This window comes from Bubalus kerabau, chromosome 1 (genome assembly GCF_029407905.1).
Source record: "Bubalus kerabau isolate K-KA32 ecotype Philippines breed swamp buffalo chromosome 1, PCC_UOA_SB_1v2, whole genome shotgun sequence".
Taxonomy (NCBI): domain Eukaryota; kingdom Metazoa; phylum Chordata; class Mammalia; order Artiodactyla; family Bovidae; genus Bubalus; species Bubalus kerabau.
The window spans coordinates 237,659,536-237,680,822 of NC_073624.1; the positions used below are offsets into that span (position 1 = coordinate 237,659,536).

General features: G+C 41.5%; 1 pseudogene; it reads right to left on the reverse strand.

Annotated features, from left to right (window-relative positions):
• Window positions 1–1,965: 1,965 nt before the first annotated feature.
• LOC129631474 (plexin-A1-like) lies at window positions 1,966–3,955 on the reverse strand (annotated as a pseudogene).
• Between the last annotated feature and the right edge of the window lie 17,332 nt (window positions 3,956–21,287).

A 21,287-nucleotide genomic window follows, 5' to 3' on the forward strand; every position in this document is an offset into this window, starting at 1 on the left:
ATAACCAGGAGGTGAATTGCTGAGTCATACCATAGTCCCATTCTTAGTTTTCTTATAAACCTCCATAGTGTTCTCCACTAAGGCTGCACTAAATCAAATTCCTAACAACAGTTTACAAGGATTCTCTTTTCCCCGTATCCTTGCCAACATTTGGTTTTGTGTTCTTTCTTATGAAAGCCATTCTGACAGGTGTGAGGTGATACCTCATTGTGGTTTTGACTTTTTAATTTGCATTTCTATGAAGAGAAGCAATGTCAAACATGTGCCTGTTGGCCATCTGCATGACCCCTTTGGAAAAATGTCTACTCATGTCTTCTGTCCATCTTGTAACATGGTTGTTTTTTTGACATTGAGTTGTATGAGCTATTTGTATATTTTGGATATTAGCCTTTTATTAGTCATATCATTTACAAATAATTTATACCTTTCATTATGTTGCCTTTTTGTTTTGTGATGGTTTCCTTTGTTGTGCAAAAGCTTTTAAGTTTAATTAATTCCCATTTATTTTTGTTTTTATTTCTCTTGCTTTAAAAGGAACAGATGCAAGAAAACATAGCTACTTTTTTTTTTTTTTTAATGTACTGGTTTTATAAATCATCATGTATTCTCTTGCTGGCTGACTGCAACATGGCCCAAACTCCAGAACCTCTGGTCCCTGTATCCTGCTGCCAACCAGGCCACTGGGTGTGACCTGAGACCTCAACACTGCCAGGTGCCTGAACAAAGTAAGCAGGAGTCCATTGTTCCCCTAAAAAATGAACAATGGCCCCCAGATGTCCCCTTGCTGCAAGGGGCCAACATGCTGTTGGGGAGCCAGACTGAAGCCTCTGAAAGGTTGGTGGCGGGTCAGGGAGTGGGGAGGTGTGTGGTCATGACTACTCCTGGACTTCTAGAGCTCAGAGCTCAGCCTGAGGCAGGGTGTGGGGGATGGTGGGCATGGTGAGGGGGAATAAATGAGATAAACTTACACTCATGACCAGGAGCCCCAGGCCCCAATAGCTCCCAGAGGCACAGCCCTGAGGACAGAGCAGGAAGTCACTTGGGCCCTGGGTGGAGCCATCCTGCAACCCCTCCATAGGATGGACCCAGGGCCTCTCTCTGGGTGAGACTGATGTGTCACTCCAACCTCAGCCATGGACAGCATATGGTGAATCTAGAGGATGGTGGTTGTGGGTGTGTAGTAGTGAGCATAGGGGTGCTGAAACATAGCAGGTGGGGGATGATGGCCCAGACAGACTTCAGCTCATCATGACCAAGCCCTGGGCATTCACTCTCCCCACCTGGGCTACCAGCCAGGCCCCCGTCCTCAGACTCTGCCCAGGAAGCCAGGCACAGTTGAACCCTCCCAGCCGCTGGGCCTAGTCCTGGCCTTGGCAACCTGGTCTCCCCCTCTCAGGAGGTCCAGCCTCACCTCCAGGCCCTTAAGTGAAGTGAAGTCACTCGGTCGTGTCTGATCTTTGCAACCCCATGGAATGTAGCCTACCAGGCTCCTCTGTCCATGGGATTTTCTAGACAATAGTACTGGAGTGGACTGCCATTTCCTCCTCCAGGGGATCTTTCCAACCCAGGGATCGAACCCGGGTCTCCCACGTTTTAGACAGACACTTTATCGTCTGAGCCACCAGTGAAGTCACCTTATTGTCCCAAGAAGGACCCTGGTCACACCTGGGTTCCCCAACCCCATAGCAAGCAATTCTGGGCATGGAGGGTGCTTCAGGCATCGTCTCATCCACACCAATTAAGAACTGGGACCCTGGCAGGCTCCAAGGGAAAGGTTAGTGCCAAGGGGACCAGGACTGGACACATGGCCCCCAGCACAGGGCACCTGGCACAGTTGGAACCAGACCTCTTCTACAGATCTCCCAGCTCTGGCTGCTAGATAAGGGCCAGCCCCAAATTCACTCAAGTCCCCCTGGTCAGATGGTCATAGGCCCATGACTCAGCTACTCAGGGGTTTGGTGTGTACTACTCGCTCCAGCTTGCTCCAAAGCAGCTGCCACCAGGTCTGCTTATCCTTCTCCAGGGCTGTGTTGGGGTCTTGCCCTTGTACTTGGTGATGTAAGAGTAGATCTCATGCAGGACACTCGTGCTATTGAATTGACTCGGGTCCAATGTGAGATATGCATTTGTGTGGTAGCTCATGGCAGGCCATCTTGGTGATGTAGGCATAGTTAATCTCCACCTAGCTCTTGTAGCTAAGGATGTCCTTGGTGTAGAGCAGCTTCCGGGAGGAAAAGTCCTTGCCCAGCTTGTGCTCAGATGTGGAGCAGGAGTCCATGAAGGCCTAGGCCACCACTGAAAGCCAGGCGTGAGCACTGCTGCTCTTGTAGATGTTAAATAGGACCTGTCCGTTCTTGATCATGTTCAACCAGGAGCATGGGAACAGGCAGTTTTTATTCCAGGTGTGATGCATATCTGCATCATGTACCTGGTGCTGATCGGCCTGCTCGTCCAGGAAATCAAACATGTACTCGATGGCCAGCAGCAGGGCTGAGCCCCAGTGCATGCTGAAGATGGTTTGGAAGAGGGCATTCACGAACTTCCGTAGCATGCCCTTGATGGCAGAAGCTGCATCAGGAACTTCTCGTAGACTGTCTTGCTGCCTCAGTCACCACTGAGCTGTTCCAGGTGGTCATGGTTCTTGAACAAGAACACTGCTACTTTTTATACGAAGAGTGCTCTGCCCATGTTTTCCTCTGGCAGTTCTATGGTTTCTGGTCTATTTATGTCTTTAACCCATTTTTGTATGTGATATTGAATGAGTGAGTGATTCAAAGTCACTCAGTCGTGTCTGACTCTTTGCAACCCCATAGACTATACAGTCCATGGAATTCTCCAAGCCAGAATACTGGAGTGGGTAGAATTTCCCTTCTCTAGGGGATCTTCCCAATTCAGGGATCGAACCCAGGTCTCCCGCATTGCAGGTGGATTCTTTACCAGCTGAGCTGTCATTCTTCTACCTGTAACTGTCCAGTTTTCCCAGTACTGCTTTTTGAAGACTGTCTTTTCTCCATTGTCTATTCTTGCCTCTTTTGTCATTGATTAATTGACCAAAAGTATATGATTCTGAATTCTCCATCCTATTCCATTGATCTGTGTGTCTATTGAACAAATTTTGATTACCATAGCTTTTGTAATATAGTCTGAAGTTGAGGAGTGGGATTTCTCCACCTCAGTTCTCTTTCTCAATATTGTTTTGGCCTTTTGGGTCTTTGTATTTCCACATAAATTTTAAAATTGTTCCTAGTTTTTGAAAGATACTATTGGTATTTTGGTAGGGATTGTATTGAATCAATAAGTTGCCTTGGGTAATTTTAACAATATTATTCTAACATTATTAATTATTGTTAAATATTAATAAAATATTTTCATTAATAATAATTTGTTAATATAAATTTATGATATATAATATATAGTACATTGTATATAATTATATGTATATTATATATGATATATAAAATATATGAGTTTATGTATTTATATAAATTTTAAAATATAAATTTTATATAATATTAATAAATATTATACTTAATAATTACCAATATTAATTATTTTAATAATCATTTTAACAATATTAATTCTTCCAATGCAAGAACATGGTATAATTTTCCATCCATATTATCTTCAGTAGTTTTCCAAGTACAGTTCTTTCACCCCCTTAGGCAGTTTTATTCTAGGAATTTTATTCTTTCTGAGGTAGGCTATTTTTAAAAATTTAGTACAGGTCTTGATTTAGGGTCAGAATTTAGGCCTGAAAAGTCATATGAACTTTGAGACTGTTTATACAAGAAGGGACTTTAACTACCTGGGCCAATCCTCTTGATATGTATGTGAATAAACTGAGGACCAGAGAGAAATAGACAAGAGGACCCACAGAAGTCACTCGGGACTAATGCAGAAGTGAAAGCCAGGTTCACCTACCCCTATTCCACTGTTCCTCTTCATCAACAAACATTATTTCACCAATGTTTTTGTTGTTCTTCGCAACACTCAGCTTGTGGGATCTTAGTTCCCCAACCAGGGATATAAACCCACAGCCTCTGCAATCAAAGCTCAGAGTCCTAACCAGTGGAGTGCCAGGGAATTCCCATTTATTTCACCAAATATTCATCAAGCATCCCATACTAAGCAATGCAACATTTTAAGTAGATAAAACAAACCCACAATCCCCACCTTTGAAAGTTAAGGAAAACATGACACCACTTTCAGTATCAATGAAATCATTATAGGAAACCAAAGGGGAAGGTGGGAGATGAAGTAGGAGTATACAGTTAACAGATACACACTCAATTACATCAGTCGTTCAGTCGTGTCCAAGTCTTTGTGACCCCATGAATCACAGCATGCCAGGCCTCCCTGTCCATCACCAACTCCTGGAGTTCACTCAAACTCACATGCATCGAGTCAGTGATGCCATCCAGCCATCTCATCCTCTGTTGTCCCCTTCTCCTCCTGCCCCCAATCCCTCCCAGCATCAGAATCTTTTCCAATGAGTCAACTCTTCGCATGAAGTTGCCAAAGTACTGGAGTTTCAGCTTTAGCATCATTCCTTCCAAAGAAATCCCAGGGCTGATCTCCTTCAGAATGGACTGGTTGGATCTCCTTGCAGTCCAAGGGACTCTCAAGAGTCTTCTCCAACACCACAACTCAGAAGCATCAATTCTTCAGTGCTCAGCTTTATTCACAATCCAACTCTCATATCCATACATGACCACTGGAAAAACCATAGCCTTGACTAGATGAACCTTTGTTGGCAAAGTAATGTCTCTGCTTTTGAATATGCTATCTAGGTTGGTCATGACTTTCCTTCCAAGGAGTAAGCGTCTTTTAATTTCATGGCTGCAGTCACCATCTGCAGTGATTTTGGAGCCCAGAAAAATAAAGTCTGACACTGTTTCCACTGTTTCCCCATCTATTTCCCATGAAGTGATGGGACTGGATGCCATTATCTTCGTTTTCTGAATGTTGAGCTTTAAACCAACTTTTTCACTCTCTACTTTCACTTTCATCAAGAGGCTTTTTAGTTCCTCTTCACTTTCTGCCATAAGGGTGGTGTCATCTGCATATCTGAGGTTATTGATATTTCTCCCAGCAAGCTTGATTCCAGCTTGTGTTTCTTTCAGTCCAGCGTTTCTCATGATGTACTCTGCATATAAGTTCAATGAGCAGGGTTACAAGATACAGTCTTGATGTACTCCTTTTCCTATTTGGAACCAGTCTGTTGTTCCATGTCCAGTTCTAACTGTTGCTTCCTGACCGGCATACAGATTTCTCAAGAGGCAGGTCAGGTGGTCTGGTATTCCCATGTCTTTCAGAATTTTCCACAGTTTATTGTGATCCACACAGTCAAAGACTTTGGCATAGTCAATAAAGCAGAAATAGATGTTTTTCTGGAACTCTCTTGCTTTTTCCATGATCTAGCAGATGTTGGCAATTTGATCTCTGGTTCCTCTGCCTTTTCTAAAACCAGCTTGAACATCAAGAAGTTCATGGTTTACATATTGCTGAAGCCTGGCTTGGAGAATTTTGAGCATTACTTTACTAGCATGTGAGATGAGTGCAATTGTGCGGTAGTTTGAGCGTTCTTTGGCCTTGCCTTTCTTTGGGATTGGAATGAAAACTGACCTTTTCCAGTCCTGTGGCCACTGCTGAGTTTTCCAAATTTGCTGGCATATTGAGTGCAGCACTTTCACAGCATCATCTTTCAGGATTTGAAATAGCTCAACTGGAATTCTATCATTTCCACTAGCTTTGTTCATAGTGATGCTTTCTAAGGCCCACTTGACTTCACATTCCAGGATGTCTGGCTCTAGGTCAGTGATCACACCATCGTGATTATCTGGGTCATGAAGATCTTTTTTGTACATTTCTTCTGTGTATTCTTACCACCTCTTCCTGATATCTTCTGCTTCTGTTAGGTCCATACCATTTCTGTCCTAGCCCATCTTTGCATGAAATGTCCCCTTGGTATCTCTAATTTTCTTGAAGAGATCTCTAGTCTTTCCCATTCTGTTGTTTTCCTCTATTTCTTTGCATTGATCACTGAGGAAGGCTTTCTTATCTCTCCTTGCTATTCTTTGGAACTCTGCATTCAGAATCTTATATCTTTCCTTTGCTCCTTTGCTTTTCACTTCTCTTCTTTTCACAGGTATTTGTAAGGCCTCCTCAGACAGCCATTTTGCTTTTTTGCATTTCTTTTCCCTGGGGATGGTCTTGATCCCTGTCTCCTGTACAATGTCACGAACCTCATTCCATAGTTCATCAGGCACTCTATCAGATCTATAGAGTATAATGGAATTAGCCAATTCAATACTGTAAGGTTGTTTATATTAATCCAGACCTTATTGAGGCAGCTGAATTGCTAAGCCTTAAAATTATCTATGCATCTTTTCTAATATTCTTACCAGAGAAGCAGAGGTTTAAACATGGTGGGAGCTTTGATAAACCTCCATAATTAATGGAGTTAGTAATTCAGTGAGAGTTCCAAGAAAGATTCAGCAGCAAGGGAGGGAGGGAAAAAAGGAAGGAAGAAAGGAAGAGAGAGAGAATTAAAAGTAGAAGTTGTTCATCAAGGGTCATTAAAGGCATCTGGAAAACTTTCCTCAGTCTTTTATGCCTAAACACAGGCTTGAGCCCTGTCAGGATGGTACAAGTGTCTGACCCAGGGGGACATTTTCTGGTTCTTTAAGTGTCTCCAAGACTCATGGGATGTCAACTGGAAAAGCAAAAATGCTGACTTTTCAGAAGCACAGAGGAAAAAAAAGATAGCAACAAAAAAGTAAATCATAAAACAATGAAAAGAAAAAAATTATTGAAACTATATATATATATATATATATATATATATATAATTCTGTGTGAGTGTATATACTGAATTATGGAATGCACTGGGTATCCATAACAACCCCTTGTTATTCCTACCCATAAATTCATTTGCTGAAGCTCTAACACCTAGTAGCTTGAATGTGACTGTATTTGGAGGTACCTTAATAAAGAGGTATTTAAAGTAAAGTGATGTTGTATGAATGGGCCCTAATTGAATATGACTGGTGCTCTTACAAAAAGACAACATTAGAATACAAACACACAGAGGAAGACCACCTTAGAGCATAGAGAGAAGAGTGTTATACAAGTTAAGGAAAAAGGGCTTGGAAGAAACCAACCCTGATGAAACTTTGATCTCAGACTTCTAGCCTCCAGAATTGTGAGAAAATAAACTTTTGTTGTTTAAGCTACCCAGTCTGTGGTGTCTGTTATGACAGCCTTGGCAAAGACCACACACACACACACACACACACACGTATATATAGACCCTAGAGCAAGTTTCTGGGCTGCCCCATTCAGTAGGAGAACCCTCTGCCAAGGGATCCAAGGCACACCTGAGCAGCAGAAGGGAAAGAATGGCCAGGTGAGCCAGGTACCTGCAGTGAGGATGGACCCTTCAGTGGAAGGCTCAAGGGTCAGAACTGTCATGTCTTCCTCAGGAAGCAAACTTGGTGTTGTCAGAAAGCACATGGAGGCCATGGTTTTTGTAACATCAGTGTTTCTCATCTGGAGGAGAGGTGTGGTTGTGAAGTCAGGTGTAGTCATGACTGTTGATGGAAGTACAGTTGTGGGTGTTGTCAAGGCAGTGGGATTGGTGGTGGTGGTATTGGCTGAGTGGCAGATGGTTGTTGAGTGTGTAGTTGTGGGGACTGTAACCAATAGAAGATACGTCTGGTACCAAATGGAGATAGAGGAAGATGAAAACACCACAGGAATAGCCAGCATATGTCCATTTCTCTGTGTTTCTGCTGCCTCACCTAACCAGGATCATTAAAATGCTCATGAAAACTGGGTTTATTAACTCTAGTCTTGGCCTTTCTAACCCATACATCACACAGTAGCTAGAGTAATCTTTGAAAATGAGAAATTATTATGTAATGTCTGCTTCTTCTAGTACACTCTTACCTCCATGAGGGAAAAGCTGGAATTTATGCTGTTTTCTGCTACAAATCTAATACCTACCACAGTGTCCTGTACGTAGTAGGTGCTGTGTGTATGCTCAGTGATACAAAACCATCCCATAAAAAGTATGTTCAAACATTTCAGTCAAATAAAATGAATAAGTTCTAGAAATGAGCTGCACACATTGTAAACACAGTTAACTAAAGTACATTTTACGCTTGAAAAAGCGTAAAGTGGGCAGAAGACATTCTAGGTGTTGTTTCCACAATAAAAATCTAAAACTAAAAAACAGTTCAAAGATCATAACATAAGGTGAAAGTATACTCTTTCAGATTAAAGATTGGGTCATGCCCAAATCACTCATTCCTTAAACATCGGAATTTGGATTCATTTGCAACAGTTATTCTACACATACCATCCTCTCATAAATATTCCAAATTTCCATTGACTCTAATGGACCAGAAAGACATTATGAATTATGTTTAATTTCAAGTAAACATAAATGATCTCATAGAGTATTAAGATCAACCTGTATTTTATAAATAATATCAATAGCTGGTTATACCAGGCTTGAAGAACAAAGATTTGGATTGGCATCATTTATTTTCCACAAATCCAAATAATACCTTCTGTCTCATAAAGTTGCTCTGGGAGAAAAAAATACACTAATGCTTGTAAAAGTTCTCTAATTAGGAGCATCCACAATAATTCTTCTCAAATTTTAGAGTACATGAGAATCCCCTAAGAAAATTTTTATGCATATGGCTGGTGAGACCCTGCCTTCTGAAATGCTGGTACAGTTAGGGAACAGAGCCCAAGAATCCTCAGTCCTTCGTGCAGACTGATATGGCACCATTTATCATTTAAGAGAACTTTCAGCTCTGATCCTTGATGAGTCTGAGTGGTCACTGTCTGAGTGACCACTGAGTGACAGTAAGAAAACACTCACTGTGTTCTAAAATGGTCATTTTGAAAAAGTCACTTGCCTTCTTCAAGTAGGGTTGAAGCCGGAAATGAGGTATTAGCAACTATCAGCATCACCAAAGCCTCCACACCTGGAGTCCACAGGAAAGATAAGACCAGGAAAAAACAGTGATAAAGACAGTGACAGGAATTGCTTGCATTGCATTAATTCCCACAGGCTATCTGGGGGGAGAGGTGGTTAGATGAATAATTACTGCGGCTGCTGCTAAGTCGCTTCAGTCGTGTCTGACTGTGCGACCCCATACACGGCAGCCCACCAGGCTCCCCCGTCCCTGGGATTCTCCAGGCAAGAATACTGGAGTGGGTTGCCATTTCCTTCTCCAATGCATGAAAGTGAAAAGGGAAAGTGAAGTCGTTCAGTTGTGCCCAACTCTTAGCGACCCCATGGACTGCAGCCTACCAGGCTCCTCCACCCATGGGATTTTCCAGGCAAGAGTACTGGAGTGGGTTGCCATTGCCTTCTCCGAATAATTACTACAGGGTGACAAGTTCTTTGACTTCCCTGTTGGCTCAGATGGTAAAGTGTCTGCTTACAATGCGGGCAGACTCCAGGGAGGAGAGGAAATAATAGTGGAAACAATTAAACCAGTTTGGCAGCATAGGTGGACAGGAAAAGCCTGACCTAGATGGAGACCTGAGGATGCATGGAGTTATAGAGGAAAGAAAGGAACAAAGAGCAGCAGGACAAGGGCTTGTTTTCCCTGGAATACAGATATTTTCTCATGCAGCATTTTTGCAAGATTCATGTGCAGAAACTGAATTATTAAAACCTCACGGGACATTAGATACTGTCATAGATTTTTAAAACTGTTTTTTCCAGGTCTCTCCTTTCTTATCTGGAAGGGCCATAGTCATCAGTGTCAAAGGATAATAACCAAAACGCAACTTCACCTCAGCCCAGAGCATCCTTCTCTATACCATCAGGATGTGAAGGTCTATACTGGTCCACACTAAGTATACACATTTGCATCATCCAAAACCTGGAAACAATTTTCAGAAAAGGTAAACTTCACCTTGATGTTGCCGAAAGGTTATGTCCAGCTGTATACAGCTGAAAAGCCAGTAAACAGGCTAGGTTGGTGAAAGGAAAGTTTGCTTTATTTCAGATGCCAGCAAGTGTGGGGAGGGTGGCAGACATCTGTTCAAAGGATGACTCCCCACCCTGACAAGCAGCGGGTTAGAGCTTTATAGACAGAATGGTGGGGTGGAGGGTTACATTCAGAAACAGCAGTCATCTCTAACAGTCTTCTTCAAACGGGTCATCAGTGATCTGACTTGCATCATCTTGGTTGTTTTAGGTAGAGTTAATCTTCAGTTCCAGGGTGCACTTGTTCCCATTTCTTTGAGGTCAATTCTTGAAATTGTGGCAGCTCAAGTCCTGGGTACACTCTGGTCATCATGTAGTTAACTTCTCCACCTGGTGTTTTGGTATCTATATGACAGCTCACAGGATATGGCTCAGAATATTATCTATAGCCCTTGAGAAATAACTAAAGGTCCTTGATTATGCTTAATAACTACAGTATTATTATTTAGTCTCTATTTAGTGTTTTAAGATTCTTGAGAGTCCCTTGGATTACAAGAAGATCCAACCAGTCCATCCTAAAGGAAATCAGTTCTGAATATTCATTGGAAGGACTGATGTTGAAGCTGAAACTCCAATACTTTGGCCACCTGATGTGAAGAACTGACTCATTGGAAAAGACCCTAATTCTGGGAAAGATTGAAGACAGGAGGAGAAGGGGATGGCAGAGGATGAGATGGTTGGATGTCATCACCAACTCAATGGACATGAATTTGAGCAAGCTCCGGGAGTTGGTGATGAACAGAGAAGCCTGGCATGCTGCAGTCCATGGGGTTGCAAAGAGTCTGACACGACTGAGTGATTGAACTGAACTGACACTGTTTTCCTTTCTTTCAGCATTTCTCACTTCTCTGATTAAACTGATCCTTTGAATAAAATTTTCCACAGGCAAAAGGCAGGCAGAGAATATGGTTGGGGGGTGGGGAGGAGGGTGACAAGAACCATATGGTCCTGCTCCATTTCGTTGACACCTGAACTCCAGCAAAATAAAATAAACCAAGAACCAAAAAAAACCTCCTAAAAAATAAAGAGAATAATAAACTGAATGTAATCTCTGAATAAACACTCAAAGATACTGAGCACACAAATCAGTTAAAGCAAAAATTAAATCTCAGTATCATTCAGTGTTTTATTTGGACCGTTCGGTTTATTCAGAGATTACATTTTCCAGGTTCCTGGGAATGAGGTGGGAAAGGACTCCAAAGTTGAGTGAGCAGTGGAAATACTTCCTCTGAATCCCTCTATTTTCATCACTTTCCCCCTCTGCTCTTGCATCTCTGAGTCCTGTGCCTCACCGAAGATTTGTACTTTCAACAGTATTTCAATGTGAGAAATATGAGGTTTAAGGCTTATTCGGTTGGTTATAATTAAATGAGATTTTTAGAAAATATTCTAAAACATTTATGTGTCATTATATTCCCTTTTGCATGTCCCCCAACAACATCAGGCTTCCATGGTTCAGATGGTGAACAATCTGCCTGCAATGCAGAAGACCTGAGTTCAGTTCCTGGGGGAAGATTCCCTAGAGAAGGAAATGGCTACCCATTCAAGTATTTTTGCCTGGAGAATTCCATGGACAGAGGAGCCTATGGGCTACAGTCCATGGGGTCACAAAGAGTCAAACATGACTGAGTAACTAGAGGGCTTCCCTGGTGGTTCAGATGGTAAAGAACTCATCTGCAATGCAAGAGACCTGGGTTCAATCTCTGGGTCTGGAAGATCCTCTGGAAAAGGGAATGGCTAACATGACTGAGCAACTGACACACTTTCGACAATATCAACCAAATGGGCTTCCCTCATAGCTCAGTTGATAAAGAATCTGCCTGCAATTCAGGAGACCCAGGTTCGATTCCTGGGTCAGGAAGATCCCCTGGAGAAGGAAATGGCAACGCACTCCAGTAGTCTTGCTAAAGAATTCCATGGACAGCTGAGCCTGGCAGGCTACAGTCAATCAGGTCACAAGAGCCCAGGAGTCCAAGAGCCTGACACAACATAACAACTAAACCACCACCCCTTCAATAAAGTCATCAGAGAATGATTCTCAGTACCTCTCCCAATTAGTTTTCAAGATATAAATAGACAACAAAGGATTGCAAACATTTCAGGAAAGTCTTCCACATGAAAATGATAGAAAAATGAGAGAGAGTAGAAGTTCAGTCAGTTCAGTTCAGTCACTCAGTCATGTCCAACTCTTACCGACCCCATGAACCTAGAAGGCCGGGCCTCCCTGTCCATTACCAACAGCTGGAATCCACCCAAACCCATATCCACTAAGTCAGTGATGCCATCCAACCATCTCATTCTCTGTCATCCGCTTCTTCTTCTGTCCTCAATCTTTCCCAGCATCAGGGTCTATTCCAATGAGTCAGCTCTTCACATCAGGTGGCCAAAGTACTGGAGTTTCAGCTTTAGCATCATTCCTTCCAAAGAAATCCCAGGGCTGATCTCCTTCAGAAAGGACTGGTTGGATCTCCTTGCAGTCCAAGGGACTCTCAAGAGTCTTCTCCAACACTACAGTTCAAAAGCATCAATTCTTTGGTGCTCAGCTTTCTTTATAGTCCAACTCGTACATCCATACATGACTACTGGAAAAACCGTAGCCTTGACTAGATGGACCTTTGTTGACAAACTAATGGCTCTGTTTCTTAATATGCTGTCTAGGTTGGTCATAACTTTCCTTCCAAGGAGTAAGCATCTTTTAACTTCATGGCTGCAATCACCATATGCAGTGGTTTTGGAGCCCCTCAAAAAATAAAGTCAGCCACTGTTTCCACTATTTCCCCATTGATTTGACATTAAGTGATGAGACCAGATGCCATGATCTTAGTTTCTGAATGTTGAGCTTTAAGCCAACTTTTTCACTCTCCTCTTTCATTTTCATCAAGACGCTCTTTAGTTCTTTTTCTCTTTCTGCCATAAGGGTGGTGTCATCTGTATATCTGAGGTTATTGATATTTCTCCTGGCCATCTTGATTCCAGCTTGTGCTTCATCCAGCGCAACATTTCTCATGATTTATCTGCATATAAGTTAAATAAGCAGGGTGACAATATACAGCCTTGATGTACTCCTTTTCCAATTTGGAACCAGTCTGTTGTTCCATGTCCAGTTCTAACTGTTGCTTCCTGACCTGCATACAGGTTTCTCAAGAGGCAGGTCTGGTGTTCTGGTATTCCCATCTCATTAATAATTCCACAGTTGTTGTGATCCACACAGTCAAAGGCTTTGGCATAGTCAATAAAGCAGAAATAGATGTTTTTCTGGAACTCTCTTGCTTTTTCCATGATCCATCAGATGTTGGCAATTTGATCTCTGGTTCCTCTGCCTTTCCTAAAACCAGCTTGAACATCTGGAATTTCATGATTCATGTATTGCTGAAACCTGGCTTGGAAAATTTTGAGCATTACTTTACTAGTGTGTGAAATGAGTGCAATTGTGCAGTAGTTTGAGCATTCTTTGACATTGCCTTTCTTTGGGATTAGAATGAAAACTGACCTTTTCCAGTCCTGTGGCCACTGCTGAGTTTTCCAAATTTGCTGACATATTGAGTGCAGCACTTTCACAGTATCATCTTTTAGGATTTGAAATAGCTCTACTGGAATTCCATCACCTCCATTAGCTTTGTTTGTAGTGATGCTTCTTAAGATCCACTTGACTTCACATCCCAGGATGTCTGGCTCTAGGTGAGTGTGAGTGATCACAGCATCATGATTATCTGTGTTGTGAAGATCTTTTTTGTACAGTTCTTCTGTGTATTCTTGCCATCTCTTCTTCTGCTTCTGTTAGGTCCATACCATTTCTGTCCTTTATTGAGCCCATCTTTGCATGAAATGTTCCCTTGGTATCTCTAAATTTCTTGAAGAGATCTCTAGTCTTTCTCATTCTATGAGAGTAGAAGAAAATAAGCAAACAAGAAAATAAACAAACAAACAAACAAAAAACCCAAATGCATATCACCCAGGAAAAAAAAGAGGAAACAGAAAAACTATTAAAGAGAAAAGTCAGAGAAAAACAAGAGCTGTTAATAGTTAAGATTATACTTACTCCAAAATTTTATGACAGGCTTTGAAAAATAACATTGAGGAAATTTTCTAGAAAATACAATCTATCTACAAAGTCAAATGGCTGAGTGTGTTTCAGAATATTAAAACAGAAAATAGAGAGGAAGAAATTATTAATTCTTATGCTCAAAAAAAAAAAAAAAAAAATGAGTCTCCAGACTGGGAGGACCAACCAAATGCTAAACTTCATGAATAAAAAGATCCCCACAAGAAATAGTACATTATCATGAAATATAAGAATATTAGACATAAGGAAAGATATTAAAAGACTCCAGAGTGAAAATGAACAAAAAGATACTCACTGAAAGGACATACAGTCAGAACGGCATTGGTCTTCTAAATAGATAAGGTAGAAAATAATGCAGGTTTGCTTTCAGAATTCATGGGGAAATGATGGTCATTAAAATAAAAACTCTGACTACAGGTTTAATACAAACTTGTAATTTGATGACATTGGGAAAATGGGCAGACAGAAAGTAGGGTGGTGGAGGGAGAGAGTCAAATCCTATTTGCAGTTATAGGATGCCACTAGTTAATGTCCAAATTGACTAAAGAATACCAATATAAGCACATTATTACTAAAATCGAGGTAAAAAACAGAGGGATAAACCTAAGGATTTAAAATTTTATGAAAAGAAATAGGAAAACAATTTATTATATTTTTTATTAGTAAGCCTTAAAAAATTTAGAGTAAGTTATTTATGTTATTTTTAACACATTTTTAAATGGAAATATTGAGCATACTTAGCACCTAGATCTTAGTTTCCAACACTGCCCTCCAACAAAAAGAAATAGAGCACCTTGGAAAAATGGCTGATTCTGGGACTGAGGCAAATACTTGAGATGAGTTTGGAACATCTTGCAATGCTAGGAAGTACAGAATGTTGGGGAAAATCCATATTTAACAGTAGGATTATTAAAGGGACAGAGGAGACAACAGAAAAAGCTCCCAGTGACCAGAGGAAGTACAATTTGAACAATAAAAAATAATGTAGTACTGGATTATTACACAAAGTAGACAATAAATCCTATGATTCCATACTGACACAATAAATAATTGAATCAATACATACGTTGGGGAGAAGAGACAAATCTTCACAGAATTCCAAATAATTGATGTAGATACTCCCTCCCCAAGGAGGTGAAGCAAAACTCCCCTCCTCATGTGTGGGCAGGACACAGTAATTTTCTTCCCTAAAAGTACAGAATGGAGAGGGAGAGAAAAAGACTAACTTTGCAGTGGAGAAACCTGGCAAACACTGCTTGAGGCAGGCGGTCAAGATCAATGTCAACAGAGATTAAGTCATGGTGATAGCTTGAGAGATGGGAGGTAAATGGAGCTTTAACTCTGCAGCCTCCTTCCAGAACCCACAACCTAAGTCTAGATACAAGGAAACCATCAGACACAACCAAATTGAGGGGTGCTCTACAAAAGTTCTGTCAATGTCATCAAAAATAAGGAAGGTCTAAAGAACTTATACCTAAGAGGAACCTATGAAAATATGATGACTGAATGCAATGTGGTATTCTGAATGGAATCCTGGAAGAGGAAAAGGCCATTAGGTAAAAACTAAGGAAATCTTTGGACTTTGGGTAATAATAATTATCAATGTTTGTTCAATATTTGTCACAAATAACCACACTTGTGGAAGATATTAACAATAGGGGAAACTAGGTATTGGCTATATGGGAACTCCCTGCACACTTTTCAGAAGTTTTCTGTGAACCTCAAGCTGTTGTAAAATACATTGTTTACTTTTAAATAAGTACATATACCTTTGTTTTAGACATGAAAATGTTAATAGTAATGTGGTATCTGGAAGGGGTCACACACTGGAAACATGGACTAAACTTGGTTGTCTTCTCTTCCGAAGATAAGGTCAGTGGACAGACTTCAGGGAATTCACAAATATCCTAATACTGGATGGTTAATTCATATCATTGTATAAAAGTCTACTATTCTGGGGAGGGGCCATAGTAGTCCTAGACACTTCGTGTGTTTGCCACCTTCTCTCAGTGCATGCAGTTTGCTTCTAGAGAACCAATTCTCCCTCCTTCTTGGTCAACAAAGTTCAGCTGGCATTGATTTCATTTGTGGTGATTGGCTCAAAGACGGAGAGGTAACCCAAACAAAGGCAAGGATACACAGTCTTCTCACATTTACAGGCACAGTTGAGAAACAGGGACTTTCCCTGTTTATCACTGGGCTTTGAACGGTATGGACATGAGCCTGAAACCAGTGTTGCTCATTGTGCCGCCAGTGGGTGAAGTATGCCTACAAGAGAGCCATTCAGGCAGAAGGCAAGTGGAGACATAGAGAAACCCCGGTTCTCTGACATGGTTTGAGCCCCTGCAACAAGGTCTACTAATTGTGCCAATACAATCCCTTCCAGGTTCAGCATTGTTTTGAGTCTTCCATCATTTGGAATCAAAAGACCCCAGGTCTAAACCTAGAAGGACATCTACATGTGATGATTTGGCTGGATGACTAAACTTTTCCCACTCTTAAGAATTTAACTATTATCTGGTCCAATAACCTGCTTCACTAAATGCCTTGCTTGTTGGTTTAGTTGCTAAGTAGTGAGGGACTCTTTTGTAACCCCATGGACTGTAGCCCACCAAGTTCCTCTGTCCATGAGATTTCCCAGGAAAGAATACTGGAGGAGGTTGCCATTTCATTCTCCAGGGTATCTTCCTGATCCAAGGATTGAACCCATATCTCCTTCACTGGCAGGCAGATTCTTTACCATTGAGCCACCTGGGAATCCCCTCACTCAACACCTGACTTGCACCAACTACTGTCACCTATTTCAGTTTAGGCATGTGGGAATTCTTCTAGATTCTGGGCACTGGGAGTAAAGACAGATTTTTTACACTTAAGGACCTGAAAGTTTCAAAACTTTAAGCAGAGGCAGTATTATCAGGTCCCATTTTAATGATAAGATGCTGAAGGACATAGACATACAAGTCTTTTAAGTAATAGGAGAAAATAGAATCCAAGTTTTTGGATAAATGGCTCTTTCTGGTAGCCAGTAATTTCTCTCTGGTTAAATGTAATCCCACTCATTCATTTTTATGTGTTTGTTTCTTCATCAGTTATAGTGAGGGTCGGCAAACTGTGGACCATGGACCACATCCAGCTTTATAAATAAAGCTGCAACACAGCTTTACTGCAACACAACCATGCCCGTGTGTTTATCTATTGTCTGTGACTGCTTTCAAACTGCAATGGCAGAGTTGAATAAATGTGACAGATGTGATCTGTATGTATCTGTATACAGATATATCATCTGTATACAGTATGATCCACACAGCCAAAAATGGTTACTATCCAGTCTTAACAGTAAAGAATTGTCAACCTCTGAACTATATATTGCTGTGTGCCAGGCTGCAGAGTAACCCAAATGTTCTTGTCTTCAATAAGCTCACAGGCTAGTGCTTCCTAGTGGGAGACAAGCAAGTTAACAGAGGACAGAGCACATTGTGATAAGATGTGACAGGGAAAGGACAGAACACGGGGGTGGTAGGAAAGAATCCTAGCTCAGTCTTAAAGGCGAAAGGAGAGAGTCAAGGTCACTCTCTAAGTCTACAACTAAGGAACATTGGAGAGGATTGGGGTGGGATAGAAGGAATTTCAGAAGAGATTATCAGTGGTGATAGCTGCAAGACACTTTGGATTAACAAGAATTTCAGGTTTGCACGTGTTTTTTTGTATTATTTAAACTCTTTAAATATGTATATCATCGTATCGAAGCATAAAAACATTCTCTCTAAAAATAACTTTAAAAAACAGGGCTAACAATGAGACAATGTAGCAGCCCAAGGATTTTGAGTGATGTGTATGTGTGTGTGTATGTGTATGGAAACCCACTCCAGTACTCTTGCCTGGAAAATCCCATGGACAGATGAGCCTGGTAGGCTGCTGTCTATGGGGTTGCATAGAGTCAGACACGACTGAGCGACTTCACTTTCACTTTTCACTTTTCATGCATTGAAGAAGGAAATGGCAACCTACTCCAGTGTTCTTGCCTGGAGAATCCCAGGGAGGGCGGAGCCTGGTGGGCTGCCATCTATGGGGTCGCACAGAGTCAGACACGACTGAAGCGACTTAGCAGCAGCAGCAGCAGCAGCAGACTTGAAATAGAACTGGACATGGAACAACAGACTGGTTCCAAATAGGGAAAGGAATTCATCAAGGCTGTATATTGTCACCCTGCTTATTTAACTTTTATGCAGAGTACATCATGAGAAACACTGGGCTGGAAGAAGCACAAGCTGGAATCAAGATTGCAGGGAGAAATTTCAATAACCTCAGATATGCAGATGACACCACCCTTATGGCGGAAAATGAAGAGGAACTCAAAAGCCTCTTGATCAAAGTGAAAGTGGAGAGTGAAAAAGTTGGCTTAAAGCTCAACATTCAGAAAACGAAGATCATGGCATCCGGTCCCATCACTTCATGGGAACTAGATGGGGAAACAGTGGAAACAGTGTCAGACTTTATTTTTCTGGGCTCCAAAATCACTGCAGATGGTGACTGCAGCCATGAAATTAAAAGACGCTTACTCCTTGGAAGGAAAGTTATGACCAACCTAGATAGCATATTAAAAAGCAGAGACATCACTTTGCCAACAAAGGTCCATCTATGGACTTTGTCAAGGCTATGGTTTTTCCAGGGTTCATGTATGGATGTGAGAGTTGGACTGTGAAGAAGGCCGAGCACCGAAGAATTGATGCTTTTGAACTGTGGTGTTGGAGAAGACTCTTGAGAGTCCCTTGGACTGCAAGGAGATCCAACCAGTCCATTCTAAAGGAGATCAGTCCTGGGTGTTCTTTGGAAGAAATGATGCTAAAGCTGAAACTCCAGTACTTTGGCCACCTCATGTGAAGAGTTGACTCATTGGAAAAGACTCTGATGCTGGAAGGGATTGGGGGCAGGAAGAAAAGGGGATGACAGAGGATGAGATGGCTGGATGGCATCACTGACTCGATGGACGTGAGTCTGGGTGAACTCCGGGAGTTGGTGATGGACAGGGAGGCCTGGAATGCTGCAGTTCAAGGGGTCACAAAGAGTCGGACATGACTGAGCAACTGAAATGAACTGAAACTTTTGTTGTTTAAGCTGCCCAGTCTGTGCTATTTGTTATATACAACCCTGAAAACCCATACACACACACACACATACATATACCTTAGAACAAGTCACTAGGGTCAAGGGATCAAAAGTACATCTCAGCAGCAGAAGAGAAAGACTGGCCAATTGAATCAGGTACCTACAGTGAGGATGGGCCCCTCGGTGGACGGCTCAAGGGTCAGTAGTATGGTGTCTTCCTCAGGAAGGGAGCTCAGGATTGTTAGAGAGCGCATAAAGGGCATGGTCCTGAGTTCAACAGGGGTTCTCATCTGAAGTGGTGGTGTGGATGTGAGGTCAGATGTAGTCACGACTGTTGACGGAAGCACAGCTGTGGGTCGGGTGTCCTCATGCCAGAGGTGGTGGTGGTGGTGGTGGTGGTGGTGGTGATTGGGTGTTAAGTGATTGTTGAGCATGTATTTGTGGGGGCTGTAACCAATTGAAGATATGTCTGGTACTAAGTGGAGACAGAGGAAGAAGGAAACACCCCAGATATAGCTGGCATCTGTCCATTTCTTTGTGTTTCCGTTGCCTCATATGGTCCACAAGTCTGGACCATTAAAATGCCCACAATAATTGGGATTATTAACTCTAGTCTTGGCCTTTACAACCTGTACTTCATACACTGGCTAAAATAATCTTTGAAAATAAGAAATTATTATGTAATGACTACTTCTGCTAGCATCCTGTTGGCTCCATGAGGGAAAAGCTGGTAATTATTTTGTTCTCTGCTACAAAGTTAATACCTACTACAGCATCTGGTTCATGGTAGGTATTCTCAAAACATGGCATGAATGAATAAATGAACAAGGCCATCCAAAGGGAGTGCAAGATGGATTTTGCTGCACACACTGTATTCATAATTAACAATAGTACATCGTACACTTCAAAATGCTTGAACAGGGTAGAAACATGCTAGATATTTTCGCCACAATCAAAATCAAAATCAAAAAGCAGCTCCAAAAAGTGTGACATAGGGTGAAAACTCACCTCCTAAGCATCTGAATTTGGGCTCATTAGTAACAGTTATTCAACACATACCACCCTCTCTCAAATAGGCCAAAATTCCATGAACTTTAATGGACAAGAAAGACATCATTTTCAAGTGAATTTAGAAATGACCTCATATAATACTGAGGTGAACCAGTACTTTACAAAATAATATGAACAGCTGGTTATATCAGGCTTGAAAAGCGAAGACTTGGATTGGCATTGTTTATCTTCAACAAATAGGAATAACACTTTCTATCTCACAAAGTTGCTTTGAAAGAAAAATATACTAATGCTTATGAAAGTTCTCTAATTAAAAGCATCCACATCTGTTCTCCTCAAAGTTTAGAACACATGAGAGTCATCTGAAGAGATTATTACACATAGTGAGACCCCGCCTTCCAAGATGCCATCCAGTTAAGAAAAGAGCTGGAGAATCCTCAGTCCCTGGTACAGACTGATTTGGCATCTTTGAAGAGCACATTCAGCTCTGATCCTTGATGGTCTGAGTGGTCACTGTCTTCTAAAATGGTCATTTTAAAAAAGTAACTTGTCTTCTTCAAGTAGGATTGGAGAAGCTCACTCAATCAGTGTTCAGCCTATAGCCAGAAAGGTGGCATTAGCAACAATCAGCATCACCAAACCCTCCACACTTCCAGTCCACAGGACAAGATAAGACCAGGAAAAAACAATGATAAAGGAAGTGACAGGAATTGCTTTCATTCCATTAACTCACACAGGGCATCTGGGGAGAGAGGTGGTTAAAAGAGCAGTTATTACAGGGTGACAAGTTCTCTAATTGGCAAACTCCAAGGAGGAGAGGAACTCTTGGTGGAAATAATTCAACCAGTTAGGAGGCTACAGGTGGTCAGGAAAAGCCTGACTTACATGAAGCCCTGAGGATGCATGGAATTACAGATGAAAGAAAGGAACAAAGAACAGTATAACAAAGGTTTGTTTTTCTTGGAATGTAGGTGTTTTCTCACGCAACACATTTGAAAGATTCATGTGCAGAAACTATGAACTGTTTAAACTGCAAAGAACATTAGGTATTCTTTTCTCCTAGAGTCGTGGATTGTTAAAACTGGTCTT